At 33.4% G+C, this 22,350-nt stretch overlaps 1 pseudogene; it reads right to left on the bottom strand.

The window, feature by feature from the left end:
• Positions 1 to 3,545: 3,545 nt before the first annotated feature.
• Positions 3,546 to 22,350, bottom strand: part of LOC149803957 (hepatocyte growth factor receptor-like) — a 55,982-nt pseudogene continuing 37,177 nt past the window's right edge.

Below are 22,350 nucleotides of genomic sequence, written 5' to 3'. Positions count from 1 at the left end.
ATTCATTTTAAACATTTATCTGAGTTATGTCAGCTGAAAACAATACACGTATGCACTTATCTTTATCGTGTATTTAATAAAGAGCAATACTTTGTTTAAATGACATTCTCCCCTTTGCTTGTTTTCTAGCTCGGATATATTATCTCGATTTTATATTCCCTTGACTAAACAATAAAACATACTTATTTTTATTTTAGGCCACTGACAAAGTACCATACCAATATCAATTTACCATTGGTCCATTTGCTGTATGTGGTTGTTTTTATTTCAGGATTCATCTTGTTTGACATGTCAAACTTTAACGTATCTCAGTATGAAAAAAAAAACAAAATTGTAAAGATGTTAGTAGCTGTCTACTGGAATAGAAGGTTGTCATTGAATTGTTAAACAACTTAAAATTTTCACAAAAAACTCCCCATTAGGTAGCATATGCCTTTCTAAAGTGTAAGATTATGACCTGTTACATATATTAGGTTAACAAAGATCTTGTTTGGAATAACCTAAAGTTGAATGCACAAATAAATTGAAATTTTATATGAAAAATAACTGGCAAGGGCAAATACACGATAGATTAGCAGCATTCGTATCAAATTCAAAAGTCTTTACACCGGGATGTGTTCTATAAATTTCGGTTATATTGTGATGAGATATCTTTGAGAGGTCAATTCCAGTCAGATTCTATTTTTAAAACCAGCATCCATACTGGATGAAAGTTTGGAATATTTTTCAAATTCTTAAAGTGCATTTTAGTTTCATTGGTTCAGTTTATCTTCAACTGTTTATCTTCAAAATGTTAAATGTAATTTTCTATATTTAGTAGTGATGGCTATATTTGACATATCGGCATCACTTGTTACATAAATAAGTGTGTGTGTGCGTTTGTGATTAGGATTGTTAACGTAGCATTTACAATTTTTCAGTCATATCTGCATTGTGGCATTTTATTGTGATATCTAGCACTGGGGCATCATGCCGCACACATGTATCATGATGTCGCACCCAGTCACATTATCAGGACACCAGGCCAACCATTCCTAATAATAACCTATTAATGCTGAGTACCAAATGAATCAGTTGTTAGTTCCATTTTTGTAAGTCTTTGGTATGACTCGGTCGGAGTTTAAACCCATGATCTCCCGCTTCCGTGTCGGATGCTCTTACCACTAGGCCATCAGCGCGGTAACATAAATAGGTAAATGCATAATTAAATAAATACTGAAAATATGGTGACTGTTTTTTATTTAAGAAGACGTTGTTGAAAGGTTTCTATTTTGGAGTGTGGATCATTACAGTTGGTTTTTGTAAATTAAGAAGTGATACCGTATGAGTAATAGTTCCAAATATTTTGGTTAAATTTGATGTTTTCTTTCAAATTTTGTCAAGTATAGTTGAACGGTGGTTGAGAGAGTTCGCATTTGTTGCCATATTTAAGGGTGGAAAGGTATGATTCTCAAGATAAAGAAATTAGAGCGTTTAGAGTGTGATGCTTTCTCTCGAAATTTGACAGGTGCAATAGTGATGTGAATCTTTCTATAATTATATAGTTAATGACATCGATTTTTGGATTTTAATCTGCATCAGCGAAGATGCGATCTTAGTACATGTTCGGTCCGATTCTGTTATGTGATTGGACGTAAGCTGTTGTAAAAATATTATATTTTTAGTAATAGTAGCAACTTTTAAGAATGCTATTGGGAAGTGAGATTGTATCCTTCCTGGAAAGATCATGATTGGGCACCATGGCGTGTTCTGTAGCTGTTACAATTTCGATTCAAAATGTAGTTACCAAGTAGATGTGCCACATGCAACATATATAATGTGAATTATGAATACAAAAACCTTGATATTCATACATGCACCACGTAGCCTAGGCTAGATAACTTTAGCTAGACTTTATTTACATAGTAAGGAGATATGACTTCAACTTTTCATTGATAGTGTGAGGGATGTGCACTTAAGTATACAATTAACATATGTTGTCAAGGAGATAAGCATGATAATAGTCACGTATTAAAAGCCAAACGATTTATTTGTCAAGTGACCTGTATTCATATCAATGTTAACGTTGAATAAACGATCCTTGACAATCATACATACAATCTAGTGGGAAGAAAGTATGTGTTGACTGCTGATTGTTTCCAGGAAATAAAAGGCTCTATCACTATTTTCCAATGACGGCTAAATATGTATTCAATGATAATAAGTGCTGAATAAAAGAACTTTGTTCTACCCACATAACTATCACTATTTGCTCACATGGCCATTCGGCTAAGTGAGATTATGTAATGGTTATGCATCAGTGTCGTGTTGTATGTCAACTTTGACAGAACCTATTGTGGCATGAAAGCGTAAGAGGTTAGTACAACTGTTACGGATCAGCTAACAAAAATGGCAACCGTTACTAAAATAGAAACATCTAAAAATACATTTATTCTCAGAAACAATTATCAATACGTCTGAGGAGATTTCGAGATAGGGCGTTTTCATAAATACAGATACTTTAATTTTGTACAAACTATTCTAACACTTTTTTTAAAAATAATTCGGAAAAGATGATTTTTAAAAATTTGCCAAAATTCAAAAGGAATATCCGGGCATAAATTACGTTCAAGTTATAACAAATGATGCAGATCCAATGCAAAATATTGCAGTTGCTGCTAAAAAACAGAAAAACCTTCAAATGATCTATCCTAAAAGACGCAAATTAGAATTGGATGAAATCTGACAGGAAAAATCCCGATAAGATGGCGAGTCAGGTTTATATAAAAACAAAAAATATAATCCGTCATCAAGTGTGGTTGTCATTAAAAAAATAATTATAAAAATTTCCAAATGACTTGTGAAAAATAAGAAGAAAACTACAACATTTTCCCAAAATTGTGAATACCAATCCAGTTTGTTGTCAAATATGGACGTTATTGCTTAACAGAAAAAGGTATTATCACCAGAAAACATCTTCCTAACCAATATTTATATGCCAACCAGTCTTGTATTAATCTTTATAAAGATGTTGGCAAGGTGAGGGATATTATGCCCGCTATGGTCTTTTGCTATTATATTGCATTTTGATATTTCAAAGAAAACTTTTTTCACAATATAACTTTGCTTATTTTTAAAAGCAAGAAGTAGCTAATAATAATAATAATAATGATAATAATAATAATAATAATAATAATAATAATAATAATAATAACAATAACAATAAAGATTAATTGAATATCAAACAGTGTATGATACATAGCATGTAAAACATTGTTTTTCAAAAATGGAATTATTAGAATAACACCATACTTTTCAAAATGTACAACAATTGTGAAGATTAATTTCTCCTGACTTTGATGAATGCCGTTTTAATCTTGAATCTTCCTCCTGATCTTGTCATTTTCTTCACCACCACTTTTACTGCCAAACGCCGTCAAGTTAATCGCATTTGCTATTCCTATGTAAATATTATTTTCAATCTTTAAGGGCTGTTTCATTGCTATGGGTAGGCGTTTCCTCCAACATTTGTGCTACCAAACTGCCCTGTTTGCACGTGAGTGTCTCTAGGTACTTCCAGGTAACTTGCCTGGTGCATCGAGGTCAATAGACAATAACTGGTCATGGTAAGGTTCGTGTTTGTTACAATTATTAGTTCCACCGGGTGAATAAATTTGCTCATCGTTTGCGTCATCATATGCTTCCATGTAGTTGTTTGCAGCACCAGCTAATGGTTCAGCTTTCGTTAGTGGCTCCAGGTTGCTGTCATCATATGCATCATGGTGAGGCTTATTGTTGTAGTTTCCATTAGCATCACCCATTGCATACATCTGCACATCATTGGTGGCATCAGATACTTCCATGTAGTCCTTGCCACCATCATCACTACTTTCTGGTTCAGATTTTGTAGGAAGCACCAAGTAGGTGTCATCATATGCGTAATGGTAAGGCTCAGTTGTGTTGTTGCCATTACCACCATCCGTTGGATGTATTTGCACATCATTGGTGGCATCAAATACTTCCATGTAGTCGTTGCCACAATTAGCACCACCTATAGGGTCAGGTTTTGTAGACGGTTCCAGATAGGTTTCCTTATATGCGTAATGGTACTTTGCGGAGTCGACTTGATTAAACTGAGCACAATGAATGTCTATTATCAGCAAACCTTGCTGCACGTCATGCTCCGCAACAGACACAATATATGTTATCTCCCTTGCTAAGACATTGAAGGTAGGTCGATCCTGTGGTTCAACTAGCCAACATTTCTGCATAATATCATACCTGAAAAAGAGATGTTTTTTAAAAATGATTTTAAAAGCAAGAGGCGCAAGCCGATCCGATATTAATCAACTTAATGACATTTTCCTAAACTTGGCTATACTAAACCATAGGCTGTTTAAATTTCTTCCAGTGTTTTTATGGCAAATGTCATTATCAAAATAGTTTTATTTTGTCAGTTTGTTTTAAATATTTTCATCCATGTGAGACGCCACTTCAGAAGTATTTGTCATTGTGAAGGGCCATATCGCCGAATGCTTTATGTAAAAGTTGGGCGAATTATGTTGGCAACTTTTTGAGAAGCAGTTGTTTAAATGCTTTTCTTCTTTTCTTAATGATGGCCATATATGATGATGAATTTCAATTACTCTTTACATTTTAAAAGACCATCGAGAAGTTGTTGATAAGACATCATTAACCAAATCTTTTTGCGCACGGGCATTTGTAAACGTATTCCATTGAATGTTGTATTGAACATTATCTATATGTTGTTCTATGTTAACAACAGTTTGGTCCATATTTGATTCCAGATCAGCATCAGTTGTATCTCTGAACGGGCACTTTTGGTACTATAGTTTTTATAGTATTTTGGTCAAATTGTGCTCAGCAGTTTTGTTGTTTAATTGAATTTGTTTATATTGTTCCTAGCTTTACTAACGGTGGTCATATTTCTTTGGAAACAAGCATCTATTTCACAAATTTTGAGAGGCTTTACAATTTAATATTTACTATTGAATTTTGTCCTGATTCATTGAACTGTATCAACGTTTATTGATGGCACCCATGCTATGTGGTGGACTGGCTTCATTTGCAAGCATGCAGAAGTCTTGAACAGAAACGTGTGGGTTTGGATCTTGCCAGGACAATCCCTGATTGGATGCCATGGTGTGTTTCGAATCTCTTGCTATTACAATTAGAAATGCATACCATGCGAGCCAACTAAAAGTAGCTATAGCAAGTAGATTCATCCCATTTGACATACATAGTTAATGATTAAAACCATGATCTTGATGACTGTTAGTAATATGATTGGCCTAGGTTGGTTCAAAGCATTAGAACACATTACTGACATTAGCACACATTGCTAACACATCAGACATGGCTAACACATTACACGTTACTAACATAGCACACATTGGTAACATTGAGCATGATACCGACAGTGTGCCAGACATAATTATCATGCTATGCTTCTTAACACTCAAATACTGATATACGTTTGTTTAGGCCAGATAACTTGCTTATCATATAGTCAGTATCCTATGCGAAGACACAATCCTTTATCTTATTTTGCACTGGAGAGGGACAAATCACTAAAGGCAAGATCTCTTCAGAACTGTCTACAATGAACACAATTTTGTAAATGTCTTCTGGTACTAAAGGTATACGGTGGTGGCAACTTCAACGGTTCATTAAGGTAGTTTTCATGTAGTTTTCATGAAACTTCAAAAGGCACACAAACTTAACAACAATACATTCGTTTTACAGATTTTAGAATGTAATAGTTATAATGTTCCAGGAAATATTGTTCACCTCACTGTATTAATATACAATATTAAAGCCAAATAACACAAGAATGATTTACTTACACCGTGAATACTAAAAAATAAAAGTTAGCTGGAAATGACTTCATTTTTCTATGATCAAACTATTGAGCATGAACATTAACTGCATATTATTACCAAGTTTATAGGTGTATCTGGATACAATATGTTGATAATACAATAAGAGTATCGAGTATATATGGATCGAAGATACTGAGGATATAATAAAACATATTGGTGTAAGTGGATCCAAGATACTGAGGATACAATAAAAGTATCGACGTAAATGGATTCGACATATTTAGTATAAAATTAACGAATAGTTGATTAAAGTGGATTAAATGAAATGAAAAAATGGCACCACTTTTGTAATGCACAAGGTGGAATAATCATTTGCATCGATTCAAAAATATAATACTTTAGTCGCATTTCAAAGGAGTTCATAACATACATTATTGGTTCTATAAGTAGTTATCACAGTAAAACTTCCACATTTATTGTATTGCGAAAAAATGACCCTTTAACAGTTGATTTTTTACATGGAGAAACTGACTGTCAGACTTTGTTCCACAGGTGTTTGTTTGAACATGTATATAATGACAATATGTGCCAAACAAACCAAATTCGTTCTGCACAGCCAAAACTCATTTTTAGCTCACATGGCCATAGAGCTAAATGAGCTAAATTATACCCTTTTTACTGTTGATTCCCACATGGTCTAAAGAAAGGAAATGTGTTCTGCACATCAAATAACCATTTATAGCTCCCTCGGCCATATGACCAATTTCGGTTATTGTATGTTGTTTGACCCCCCCCCCCCCGAGACTGGATTTTGAGTGACACATAACAACTCGAAGGCAAAACATCCCGGCATGCAAGTCTTATCATCTTATATACATTATACCGATCCTGTAACACATATGGTGACCATTGCTAAAAATAGAAATCCTACACAAACCACTATGATCTAAACAATTAATTGAAACACCTTTAAATGACTATTTTAAATGTGCTGAAATAAATTTGACCATTTTTGAAAGTAAATGTCCTCACCTAAACCATCTCAAGGTTGAATAAATTATGGTGATCTTGTATCAAATATCGCAGCTTTGGCGACACCTGCAAGATATAATTTATTCAACTTTGACAAAGATCATCCTGAGATGATTACTTCCTATTTTATTAATAAACAATTTTAATCTGCCATCATCTTTGGGTATTTTTACAAAATATATTAAAAAATCATTGAAGTCTTTTAAGGAAGCATACTGACCAACCAACTTGAACAAAATTTTACAAAATTGGAAAGAATGCATCATGGTAAAATGTTTTGCAATTTTATACAAATGATGGTGATATGCTATAAACAAATGACTGCTTTAAATCAGATAACAAATCGTATTGCTAGCAAGCATCAAACTAAATAAATTATGCCGATCTTTTCTTTCACACGAACGTCAGCCTGTTGAGTAATCCAAGGATGAAGATGACATCTTATTGTTTATTTATATTTGTGTTTGCAAATCAATTCTTTAATAATATCGCTGCATATACTTATACCTAAGCTGTGTATAATCTACTAGTACTACTTCTACTACTATTACTGCTACTTCACTACTACTACTACTAAATAGAATGATCAGTTGTACATGAAAAATATTGAAAATGGTATTTACATAATTGGTTGAGGTTATATTTATGTCAAACAATGGAGCTACTAGATAACAACTGTGAAGACTTTTGTCTCTTGACTTTGATGAATGCAATTTAAATTTTTCCCCCATTGTCATGGCCTAACTTTCTATTGTAGCAACTGATATATTAGTTACTACACCATCAGTTATGTCACCATGTGGATTTATGTAGCGAACGTCATGTATGCAGTTGCTATGGTCCTTGTCAGTATGTACTTGCAGGTATTCCTGACTAATAACACCACATGATGACTGAATCTCTGTCACACACTTTAAACGTATTGGTTCCAGGAGATCGTTATGTGCATTGTCCTTAAGGGCTGGTCCTTTGCCATGATAAGGTTAATATTTATCCTCATGATATGGGCCACCCTGTAGTTTAGGTTGGACATAAGTGTCACTAAGTAGTTCTAGGTAATAAATGACTGATGCATTGATGAGAAGGGCCATTCAGTTTGCACATGGGTGTCACTAAGTTGTTCAATGTAACAGTTGGCTGATGTTTTAGTGTGAAGTGTCATTCAGTTTGCACATGAGTGTCACTAAGTGTCATTAAGTAGTTCTATGTAACAGTTGGCTGATGCATTGATGTGAAGGGCCAATCAGTTTCCACACGAATGCCACTAAGTAGTTCTAGGTAACAGATGACTGATGCATTGATGTGAAGGGCAATTCTCTCATCATAGTAAAATTCATGTTCTTCTTTACTATTAGGACCACCTGGTGAACAAATTTGTACATCGTTGGTGACATCAAGTACTTCCATGAAGATGTTGTCCGAATTGTTTTGCTAAATGCACTACCTTCTGGTTCAGATGTTGTAGTTGGCTCAATGTAGCTTCAGCATAAAAATATTGGTACGGTGCATGCTTGCCAACCTTTCTGGATTAAATAATATCTTTTAAAACATATACCACAATAAGGCTTGAGACTGTTGAACTAGCTGACATTTGCCTAACATCCAAATGAAAAAGTTCTTGATTAATAAATTAGGTCGATATACATTTCCACCAGTGTTCGCCATAGCGTATTTCATAAGCGAATTTCTTTGAGGGCTTTTCAATTATTTTAACTTCATCTATGTTTGATAACACATAATCAGTTATGGTACTGAAATCCTTTATTCCTCGCTGCTTTCTGGTAAGGTTGGTCTAAGTTTGTCGGAAACATTGTATAAAGTTATTGTAATACTTTTCTCGCTATAAATGGTGGCCATACATAATTAACATTGGACTGTGTACAGTATAAAAAAATTAAGCTATACTAATTTCTGAAAAGACGGTCTAATGCTTTTGAGTGGTTGTTGGAAAGAAAACATTAATTCTTGTGCTACTTTTAGCATCATTTGCTACGTCTTATGGTCGATCAACATATGTCAAAAATGTTGAAATTCCTTTTGTCAGGTATGGTCACATTATGTTGTGTGGTGGATAAGATGAAGTAATTTAAATAGTTTTGCATATTATTCAAAATGGTGGCCTATTTGATAAGATATTGGCAGCATGTGTAACTGTCTGAAAGACACTCAAATGTGTGTTCAATTTGGTCCTCTTCTTCTCATCCGTTTTTTTGATTAAGTTTGTTTACATGTTTTTTGAAGGAAGATTGGCATCTGTTTGTATATCATAAATGACTTTATGGCAGAATGTTTGCTAGTCCAGTTTAGTCAAAATTAATTACACTGCTGTTATTATTTAATTTCTATAGATATTTTCGTTTCAGCAGCAGGAGAGGCGATACTTTACACATGCCGTAATAATCTATGTATACGTTACGCACAAACAACATTATTCAGCTATACTGTCAGCTTATGTCATTTGTTGACTTTTAAATTCATTATTGACATCATCAGCATACTTCTACTTATCATTTCCAGTGGGGTGCAGATACCAGAGTTGTCTGTACAGCATCTATATTCCTTTGGATAAATCATCTTCTCACTCATATCAACAGAGTGGTGAACACCAATGAGAAGTCCAAAGAGCGCAATGTATGTAAAGTCGACGTTCATCTCCAGTCAGTCACTCAGTTAGGTTCCGATGTCAACTGAGACGTGTCAGAATACCAGGGATAATTATTATGAATACTGCGCTGCCAGTTATATCTTTAAAATCTGTGTTTATAACCATCCATGCAAGTGATAACCATGTCGTTCAATAGTGTGTGCATACTTATTTTTCACAGATATGTTTTTCTTTTACTGTTAACACATTTGAGACAGTTTTTAATTTTTTCATTTTCATTTAGCTTATCATATGGACATATCTGCTTTTATTAGGCTTATCATATTAATATGTTCCTTGGTTTGTACATCGATATTTTTTCATTTTCATTAGAATTGTCATACTGATGTCCCATTTCTTTTGCATGTCTTATGCATAGGGCTGTACATTTTTCGGTTACTATTTTGTCGAACAGATGACGTGAAAATCGTTATCATTTTTTGGCCAACATATATTAACACTCATTTGCTTCAAATGCATTGTGGAACGTCGTTAATATGTTGATGCTTCTTAGTATGAAGTTATATGTTGAGGTGGATATTGAAAAGAGGCGCTTTGGTTCGATTGGAAATGAGTGAGGAGTATTAAGCGGTTTTGTGAGAAACTTTCAAGGCCCCCTGGGATGATGAATTAAAGTTGTTATATTTTAGTAACTCCAATAACGTGTAATGGATGATTGGCATGATGTTGTATCAATTTGGAAACTCGTTCAGTAAAAATTATGACACATTTGGCTGCTATTTGTTTAGTGGTTTTTGAGTAGAGGCCAGGCGAACTACTACTGGTAAAGCAATGCCAGGATCTCTCCACTATAATTAATTAATATGATTCAGCTGAGTAGCGTGCATAACATACATTCATATTCTAAAATAAAAATATGTATATGAGAAGATTGGTTGTAAGGAAACAGTGTTTTATACCCTCAACGATATTTACTTTGCAATTGGCCGACAATTCTGCGGTTAACAGATTTGTTTTCTATTCTAATTCACTTCATCATAAAATCCACAGCTTGGTTCCAATCTAAAATTAAAACTAGTCTACGAAGAATCACACTGAGAAGATGGTGACCACGTGACATTGTAAATCGTCCTAGAAACTAATGAACATTCTCCAATAATCCAACGAAAATCAAGTGGCTGCATGGTGATAATGCTGCACGACCCGGGAATGTAGGCTGTGCTGCTGCTCTCAAACCCATCAAATCAAACAACCTTTTGAAGCAGAAGTGAATCAAAGGATTTCGTGTCATGATCTGGTATGTAACACTTGATGAGATGCTTTCGCAGAATGTAATCCAGGTAGTAGGAATTCTCAGAAGATGCAGGTGGCTCTGACGTTCAACATAACTATGTCCATAACTTTGACAATAATACTGGGACTAATGTTAAGACCATGCAAGGATGGCCTTAATTGGTATCCTATATCATTACATGCGAACCTCATAAGTTTTCTCAGGGACTTATGGATTGGAACATTGATGTTTCACACCTTTAAGATCAAAACTAATAGGGAAATGTCTTTCCTCATGATGTTGAGTATCAAATGCTTCCATTCTGAACCTATGATGCCTGAATCAAATATTTCAGAGATGTTATATATTATTTTCTGGTCAAAGTATGCTACTAGGCATTAACACCAAGTACAGAGCAAATATCTGGCGAGTATACATTTTAAGATCAACTGACCTATAGCTGATGAAGAGCTATATATCCTGCTGCAAAACAACTCTGAATTTGTCCCTCATGATGCAGTTAACAAAGACGGCTCTTAATGGATCTCTTGCGAGGTCAGTAACAAAGACAGTTCTAACTGGATACCCTAATATATCTAAGAAAGAGAGCACTGAATGGAGCCACTGTGTTGCCTATAATAAGGACACCTTTGAATGGATCCTTTGGGATGTCTATAACAATGACATCTCTAAATGGGTGACTTGGGATGACTGTAACAGTGACAGCTCTGAATAAATCCCTTGGAATGTCCGTAACAAGTCAACAATTATTGGGTCTCCTGAATTGATCCCCGGGATGCTTATAACAATGACAGCTCTTAATGAGTCACTTAGCACACCTGTAACAATGACAGCTCTAAATAGGTCCCTGCAATGCCTGTAACATAGATAACCCTGACTTTGTTGTCTCCAATGTCTTTAAATATACATCTCTGCGATGGTATCCTTGGATGCAAGTAACAATGACAGCTCTTTACAATGGGGAAAGGGCACGTAATATCCCCTGGAGGCGCTTGAAGACAATTTGTAAGACAATAAGACTTCAGTGCAAAGACTTCACCTGTAGTAAGGGGTTTAAGTGTTCTTCGCCAACGCTGACAAGTGGAAAAGGCATCATGGACATGGAATCATTTTCAAGGGTATTGTGAGCATGGCAGCATTGTCTTTGTGGGTTGACCAATAATGACTAGTGTAACTGCAACTGAACCAATCCTTATTTCCCCACCTTCTATCATCAGTATCACTTTTGAAGCATATACGTCTAGAAAAAAGGAATGTTTGACCGTTTTACTGCTTAGATATCTAGTTTTTATTCTGCAACTATCACTGATCTCTACGATATTGGGTTTGTGCAAGATTTACCTCTTTGGTGGCCTATTTACAAATGTCCTCTACGTGACCGTGAAAGAGCGGGTTACATGATATTGACTGAAATTAATGTTAAGTTATACTTAAAGGAGTTCCTGGTGGAAGTTGAATATAAATATAGAGGCACCCCTTTCCACAAGCTGTAGCTTCACTGAATATATTATGTCTTTCTATTAAAACACATTTTTATACTGCATTATTGACAATGGGATAAAACACAAAACATAAATATGGGTATATTTTCGTACAGTTTGTCTGGACAGTACTGGGTCTGAGGAAGTCGTCTCCCTTTCTGCAAATACCGCACGATGTCCCAGTTGTCAACTTCATAATATGGAGTCAACCCCCTTGTTATCAATTCCCAAAGAACGATCCCATAAGACCACTACAAAGAAAAGAAAATACAATTTACACCATTATCATTGTTTTACTTTAGAAATATGTGGGTAATATTTATTAATATGTCAGTTAGTATCAAGTACACAAATAGCAATGAAGATTATTTCCAAGAAGGCAAATCTGTTCATGCATACATATTATCGTACAAATGCAAGAGAATATACAATAAGGTATTACACAATTCTGAATATTAGTGCACTGGATAACACTTGCGTACCAGTGAATAACATATAAGCTGGCAGTATTACACAATATATGGCAACACATTAGAGGCATTAAAATGTCCAGTAACGCTAGCAAATGTATGAGCAGGTACCAGGACGATCATACATTTTGCGTCGAAACAATAATGCAAATAAAACAAATTGACAGTTCGACTACATAGAAATAGTTGAGGTGTAAGCTAGTTGATTCCAATTCAAACTATTTTAGCTTTAATTCTGTGTTCAAAGAGAGAAATCCATGTTTCATCAACTGGAACAATTTCATTTAACATTTCTAGTCGGCCCTTTTGATATCTGGTAAGAGGCATACAGAAAACAACTATGCAGTATAAGAACACATTTAGAACTTTTCAAATATCCGTCATCAACCTATCAGGTTGAATGTGAACCACAAATGAGATGATCACTACCTCAATCCATAATATAAATGCACTGAAAATGTGTACTTCAGAATTCTCCCAGTGCATTTCTTAAAATTTCAGCTGCCATTAATGCCGAAAGATACATTGGTAAGAGTAACTTGAACAATTATAATATAACTGGTAACCGAGTGCATGCTCCATTTTGTTTATTTTGTCTGTTTGTCAATTAACATTCCCACTTCCTCTCTCGATCCAAACACCAAAATTGTTAAAGATAAATCAATGCAAGCTTTTCACAAATTATACGTGTTCAAGATCTGTTGATTCATTTTCAATATCCTCCCTCGTGCAAATGTATACAACTGGTTGATAATTGATACACTTAGAAATCAAGAAGTGCCTTTATGTGTAAATCAGATTTATACAATTGTCTTTTAAAATGCCCCAATTTCAGTATTTTAAATATTTAGCCATCTATTCATCCATATATTACTCACGCTCGTCTTTTCAGAGCATAACTCCAAAACTATTCAAGGCAACAGTGTTTTGCACCCAAGTGGTTGCATGGTGTGCATACTATTCACTATCAATTTGTCCTTCCGTAACCTATTTAAGTACAATAGCACACAAACATTATATTTAGAGACATAAAAAGTTGCACAGTTTAGTAATTGTTGCAGACAATAATCTTTGAACAGTCTAGTATGGTTATTAAAAGATGGCATATTTAGATTTTCAGTTATTACAGTAATATTTCAAATGTGTATAACATTTGTAACTTTTATGACAGTTTTAACGCAATTAAAGGAACAATGATACACAAATGAAATGTGTAAAACATAATTGAATTAACTTTTAGTAGGCATACTTTAATTGATTTTCAGGGGGCATAATTGACTTGATCTTCAGTAGGAATACTTAACTTGATTTTCGTTAGGCATACTTGATATAATGTTCCATAGGCATACTTGACTTGAGTTTCAGAGCTATACTTGACATGTTTTTGAAGCCATTAATGCAACATTTTGTTTTCCAATATTTTAAAGGTTTGGAACTTGGATGTTTTTGAGAAATGTATTTTTAACAGGGTTAAGCAACATCATCTCAGACAGACAACTGAAATTTAGTAAATCATATTTTGTTTTTGTTCTTGTATCTAGAAATATATTTTCGTTACATTGATGTTTCATTTGCTTATCTTACTCCCCTTTAGTTAATTTTGACTTAGATTGTTTTGGTGAAACATTCCAGGTTTAAACGTTTTAGCAAAACCACCCCTGGTGCCAAGATAACCTTTTCATATTATCGTATCAGTATAACAGATTTTGATGACTCATCATATTGTACATTGCATTTTAAAAACACAATATCACCGAACTAGCATAATTATCTCGTTGTTGAAAATAACCCAGGTCAAGATAGCAAATTTGTAAGGGCTAATTTGAGAAAAAAATGCAGGTTGATATATTAAATTGATTTCAAACATCGGCGAAAATAAATTTAATAAATTGATGAAAAATGTTAACCAAAATGATATTTTCTGATTAAAGAGGTAAAACGGCATTAAAGTCCTTTATATTATGTAAATACATTGAAATGTATCTGAAGCAAATTAAATTGAAACTTTAATCCCATCAGTGATTTCTGCTGGTAACCCAAAACATACCTTTGATTACTATTTCTCGACCATTTCAGATTCAGAAGTATAAAGTTAAAGCATTGCCTCTTCCTTTATTTCTTAACATCCGAACATGGGAGCTAAAATAACACACCTGATCTCTGACTGGAGCCTTGCCATTATCTGCCATTTCAATATCATTACAGCTGATATTTGACTGGTACCTTGTAATTATCTGCCATAATACTATCGTTTACACATAATCTCTAACTGGTACCTTGCACTTATCTGCCCTTATAATAACTTTAGACCTGATCTCTGACTGGTAACTTGCAATTAACTGCCCTTATAATATCTTTCGTGTTTTCTCTTATCAATATTAGCTAAACGTTTTTTCTTAAATCTAGTTAGTAAGCTTGGTATGTTAATCTGCGAAAGTTTCATTCCTAGCAAAGACCTTTATATAAGCATATTGGCTTGTTGCTAAAATTCCCTATATGTTTATGTTATACATTTACTCGTACGTAATTAATATTTATACCACATCTGACTTTGAACTGTAAGTTCCTTTTTCGATACTCTCCGGTGCCATCCACCTTATGGGGAGTTTGCTTTTCTTGTTGTCACTTCTGTAGTACTCCCTTTCGTAAATTTCCCTGGATAGTCCAAAATCTGCTACCTTCACATTTAATTATTTATCCAACCTTATAAATGAAAACATTCCCACAGAAAGATAAAAAACATAATTAAATTGTATTACAATGTCTCTTTAGTAATACTCCACGCTGTAAAGCAAAGGAGCAACATTAGTCATGTTATTTGCTATAATATCTGATCAATGAAGAAATATACCAATCGAATGCTGTTTAAAAAATAAAAGAAGGTTACTTTATTTTCTGAAAATTAAGAACGGCAGTATGACCTCCTATTAGGCCAGTTGATTTGCATTTTTTCATCTTTTACATTTTACCAACTCTTTTAAATTCAGTGCATATCATCTTGACTTACTATAAAGTTGTGTGTACATCTCACAGATTTTACCATTGTTTTTTAACGTTTGTTATATTTTTAGTGCTCAACATTCAATTAGGACAATATTGTTGGGATTGTACTGATGTGATGGGAAACCCTTTAAATGTAATCATCTCTGTTAATAGGCTTTAATCTGATAGGTTGTTTTAAAAGCATAAAGTTGCTACAAAATCGAAAGCCGCTTAATGATTATATAAGAAGTACTGTGAGGTTGTATATTGTTAAAGGGACTTACATGCAGTTTCTGGCAGCTAAGTCTCTGTGGACATACTTGTGATCTGATAGATATCCCATTCCTTCCGCAATGCCGATCCCAAAGTAAATTAGATCTTTAACAGTTGGAGTCTCAAAGACAAAAACATATATAAATTCAAAATTTTAACTATATTATAACGGTTTGACTCTTTTCAACACAATAAAGAAAATAAATTTGTATCATTGCTGATAGTATTGATTTTTAAACTGTCATAGGAACAGCGGAGTGAACCTTTCAAAATCCAATCAAGCCAATTTTCAAAAGTAAATGCGTGATATCATGCTTGGTAAATATCAATAACACAATGCAAAAATTTATATTATATGGGGCAATGTTTTAATTTTTATTTGGCAATAACTGAACAAATTGTCATAGATAAAAGAATTGACCTGGCATATATTAAAAAGGCTGCATACTTCAGAAGGTGATCTTAAAACATGTCTCTGTAGATAATGCCAAAACAAAATAAATTCAACAAAAACTAGAAATATACCAGAAGAAACGATAAATATTCCCCGAAGCAAAATAATTTTAGGGTTAAGGCGAAAAGCTTACATTTGTATCATCTCTGATGTAGGACAGGAGGTCACCGTGCTCCATAAAAGGAAGGACCATAAGCGGTATATCATTCCGTCCAATGCATATCCCATACAATTGTAGCACATTGGGATGGTGGAATTATTTCATTATCATAATTTCCCTCAGAAATGCATCGACGTCGATGTCACCTAGATTTTTTTCTGTGAAACGTGCAAACAAAAATGAATAACTGGACAAATGACTATATGTCATGAATCGTTTAATTCTGCATAACATGACCTACACATAATGGTTCCATAAATACATTTGAGTCACGGGATCTAAAATAGTACTTAGACCAAATTTACTATTTAGTACCGAAACACGCACAAATCATGTATAATTTATCAGTAATTCAATGGAATAAAACAACCACACAATCAAGCTTTCAACTACATTAGTGACATTTTTTTCTTTCTACTATGATGTAAAACAGTAATATGCAACAATTAAAATGAATCAGCAAATAGTACTTATGTAAAGATTTAAAACAGCCACAATTGCTTGTTATATGATGTACATTTAAAATAAAAATATTTTAAAAATTACTCAGTATTTTATAAAACTTTTGGGTAACGTATTTTATAAAAGTGTGAGTCGTTTGTTACATGTAAATACGTGTACACATCCGCTCCAACCCAGTATAGTGCAGCTACAATTTAAAACAATTACAACTAGTAATGCCCCTAGCTGCAAGTTACAAGGAGGAATAACTTATAAAAATCAGAAATAAGCCATAGCATGAACTAATTATCACTAAAATCCACGAGTAACTTGAAAACTAATTGCAATCAAGCGATTGTGTCATAGAGTACAGTCGTCTCTACATAAAAAAGAGCAATAACTCTTACTAATATAGTGCGAGTACAGCGACTGACCGATATGCACATATTCAGATAATGACCATTTGTATTTGTTATAATTGGTCGGAGGCCATAGCTCAAATCCAAATATAGCCCTTAAAACAAACGCTAAGCCACCAATGAACTACAGCTATTACCAATGTACTATTGCCATTCATTTACAGTTTCACATCTGGTAATCCTAACCTTTGACCTATTGATCAGTCTTTATAACGAACTTTCTTAAATTTAATCCATCTATACAGTTGATACAATTTGAGGGCAGGAAACATGAGAAAACATTATCATTTGATGTTGAACTTCAAATGACAATTTAGCTTATGTGTCTTGACCAATATAATTGGATGAATATTGAATACAAGAAACTGACTTATCAAACAAAAGGAAAAAACCCACAAAACAAATATGTTATACGCACTGATAACTGGGGGATTCACATATTATGATATACTAAGCAGAATTAATCAAATGGTGCTGTATTGACAATCATTATCCTTGTTTATAAACATAAGGAAATACCTTTATTCCCCTAAATACATATCATGTGAAACAAATCTTTCATGTCTCGGAGTCTGCGTACTTCTAAACATATTTGAGAATTCAGGAAACATTCAACCAATTGCCTATGATAATCATTATTTTCTGTCTGACTGTTTGTCTCTCTCTCTCTCTCTCTATACATACATATATATATGTATATATATATATATATATATATATATATATATATATATATATATATATATATATATATATATATATATGTATGAATGTATCAAGGAGATCACGTAATATGTACAGTCTCCAAAGTCTCTAGGTAATACTTTTGTTTACAAAATTATGATTGTGATCTGCGGGCAATTATATTATATGATCTTGTTCGTGAAAAATTATTCGTTTGTGTTTTAGAATCTTAGCAAAATCAGTTGTGGCATTGATATGTCCAGAAATTCATTTGGGCTTTGTTTTGGTTTTTTTAAATAATTTAATTCAATTGATTCTTCTATGGAAAGAGAAAGTGCGCTCCACAAATAACATTCTTGGAATGCAAAACTTGAATTTAAGCTCAAATTGTAACTAAGTATACACTTTTCAATTGTATTATTGTCAAACATCAAGTCACTGTTGTTACATTATCACGACACGGTCACCATAGACACATCAACACTTTTAGGGTTGGATTTAATTTGTATTTCCATTAAACGTTTATTCAGAACTTTAACTATTAGGACTTGTTCTGTAGTTCTATAATTATTTCGGATTTAATTCGCAGTAACGTATGTTGTTTTCTCTACATTTTCGCTTTGTTTTCTAGGGAATGGTGGAATTCTTTCATTATCATAATTTCCCTCAGAAATGCGTCGACGTCGATGTCACATAGATTTTTTTCTGTGAAACATGCAAACAAAAATTAATAAATGGACAATTAACTATATGTCATGAATCGTTTAATTCGTTTAAAATGACTATATGTCATGAATCGTTTAATTCTGCATAACTTGACCTACACATATTGGTTCCATAAATACATTTGAGTCATGGGATTTAAAGTAGTATTTAGACCAAATTTACTATTTAGTGCCTAAAAACGCACAAATCATGTATAATTTACCAGTCATTCAATAAAATAAAACAACCACACAATCAAGCTTTCAACTACATTAGTGACAATTTTTATTTTTTCTACTATGATGTAAAACATTAATATGCAACAATTAAAATAAATCAGCAAATAGTACTTATGTAAAGGTTTAAAGCAGCCACAATAAATTGTTCTGTAATGTACATTTAAAATAAAAATATTTTTAAAATCACTGAATATTTTATAAACTTTTGGGTAACGTATTTTCTAAAAATTGATGACCATGGACAATATTTCCTTGGCCTTCCATCAAGATGAAAAATGCTGAGGAGTTTGTTACATGTAATTACGTGTACACATCCACTCCTACCCAGTATAGTGCATCCTCAATTTAAAACGTTTACGACTAGTAATGCCTCTAGCTGCAAGTTACAACATAGGAATAACTCTTATAAAAATCAGGAAAGAAACCATAGCATAAACCAATTGTCACTGAAATCCACGAGTAAATTGAACACTAACTGTCATACAGTATATTAATTTCTAAATAAAAAAGAGCAATAACTCTTACAAATATAGAGCGAATACAGCGACTGTCCAAAATGCACATATTCAGATAATGACCATTTGTATTTGTTACAATTGGTCGGAGGCCATAGCACAAATCCAAAAAATAGTACTCAGGAAAAAAGGCTAAGCCTCCAATGAACTACAACTATTACCAATGTAATAGTGCCATTCATTTGCAGTTTCTCATCTGGTAATCCTCACCCTTGACATATTGATCACATGCTTTATAAGGAACTGCCATAAATTTAATCCAATTATACAATTGATACAATTTGGGTGCAGGAAACATGAGAAAACATTGGCATTTAATGTTGAGCTTCAAATGACAATTTAGCTTATGTGTCTTGACCAATATACTTGGATGAATATTGGATACAAGAAACTGACTTATCAAACAAAAGGAAAAAACACAAAACAAATATATTATACGCACTGATAACTGGGGGATTCATATATTATGATATACTAAGCATAACTAATCAAATTGTCATATATTGACAATCATGATCCTTGTTTACAAACATAAAGAAATACCTTTATTCCCCTAAATGCATGTCATGTGAAACAAATGTTTTAAGTCCCGGAGTATATGTCCTGCTAAACATATTAGAGCATTCAGGAAACATTTAAGCAATTGCCTCTGATGATCATTGTCCTCTGTCTCAGTCTCTCTCTCTCTCTCTCTCTCTCTCTCTCTCTCTCTCTCTATATATATATATATATATATATATATATATATATTTATGTATATAACGATGCATGTATCAAGGAGCTCACGTACCATTTGTACAGTCTCCAAGATTTCTAGGTAATACTTTTGTTTAGAAAATTATGATTGTGATCTGCGGGCAATTATATTATATGATCTTGTTCATGAAAGAATTGTTCGTTTGTGTTTAAGATCTTAGCAAAAGCAATTGTGGCATTGTGGTGTCCATAAATTCATTTGAGCTTTGATTTATTTAAATAATTTGATTCAATTGATTCTTCTTTGGAAAGAGAAAGTACTCTCCACCAATAACATTCTTGGAATATACATTTTGAATTTAAGCTGATATTTTAACTAAGTATACATCATTCCGATGTATTATTGTCAAACATCAAGACACTTTTGGTACGTTATCACGACATAGTCACCACAGACACGTCAACACTTTCAGAGTTGGATTTAATTTGCATTTCGACTAAATGTGTATTCAGAACTTTAATTATTAGTAATTGTTCTGTATTTCAAGGATTATTTCTGATTTAATTAGCTGTACCGTATGTTGTTTTCTCTACATTTTCAATTTGTTTTTTTCTTTACACACACACACACACACACACAAATACACTTCACACTTACCAAGATATGGACAGACCGCAGCCATACAGGTTGCTTCCTACTATCATAAGGTTATTACTCTATACGGATATTATCAGATGATGACCATGACATGTACAAAGTGTTGCAAGAGCTGCCAATAACAATTATGTAAACATCTATTGATGTACACATCTTCAGCTAATGATCCCTGTTTAATACAGAATTTTTATGGCACGTTGATATTAACAATGTCAGACTGCTTGAATTAAACGTATACTGTTACATATTCCATTGATCTGCCTGTCAAAGGGTCAATAAAACTCTTGAAACAAGTCGCACAAGGTCTGAAACGTCAAGCTGCCGATATATTCCTAATAGTCAAATGTAAGTGCTGATAACTCCCTAATAGCCAAGCGTAAGTGCAAATATCTATAGCATCTAGCTCAGTGGAATAGTTTCTGGAGAAAAAATGAAATTTGTTTAAAGTAATTCCTTAACTGTTTCGACATTTGTTGTATCTTTATCAATGCTTGATAAAACATCCACATCATTTTTCCAGTATTATGCTATCTCTTGGCCAAGATATAAAAGTGTAGTTGGAATCACTAAGGTCAGAATATCCAATGATATGGATGAGTCTATTGTACAGTTCTATCAAAACTAATGGTGAAACAAGCTAAGTATAGAGCTGAATCTAATGCACTGTTTCAATTATGTCTAATGGTGAGACTAACTAATTAATGAGGTGAGTCTAATGACTATAACCCCATGCCAACGTTAAGGATGAGTAGCAATAGCAGGTTCTTCAATAGCACGATCATCATTACAGCCATATTTGGTATAAGATTGGCAATATTTGCATCTAGGACGAACTAGGTATTACAAGATGTACTCTCGTGAATCATATTTAACCATCAAGTATGCAATATATAATACAATTATAAAGATTGTTGCATAGGAAGCTATAAAGGGCATTCAATCAGTACCATTTCCATTAAGATCGGACAAGACATTATATCAATATTTTAGTGAACATCCCATGGTGATATACTCCTGCATTCAGAAAGATTAGTGATGAATTCTTTTCAAGCTGGCCACACTGTTGGTGATATCTGATCTTGAAGCAGAACCATTTTCATTTTGGGAGCGACTGGACCTTGTGACGAATGTGCTTATAATGTATTATGGCAATCATTTGAGTAGTTTAATTTTAATAGTGATAACAAACTTGTACTACAAGATTCAAAACAAACATCATGCCATCCATCAAGCCCTTTGGGTCTTTGACGGTAGGGCTAAATCTCAAAAAGTTAATTTTGTAGATTTCAAAAGAAATTATGTAATATATATAATTAATTTCAAACAAGAAGTTTCCAAAATATGTGGTCAACATGCAAACTTGTTGAGGATGATAATTGATGCAATAAGGTTCAGAGCAATCCATTGAAATATGCAAGTG

Source organism: Sinohyriopsis cumingii, chromosome 3 (assembly GCF_028554795.1).
Source record: "Sinohyriopsis cumingii isolate HCF-2022 chromosome 3, ASM2855479v2, whole genome shotgun sequence".
In the NCBI taxonomy this organism is placed as follows: domain Eukaryota; kingdom Metazoa; phylum Mollusca; class Bivalvia; order Unionida; family Unionidae; genus Sinohyriopsis; species Sinohyriopsis cumingii.
The sequence above is the reverse complement of the archived record's forward strand: the minus strand, read 5'-3'. Positions and strand labels throughout refer to the sequence as shown.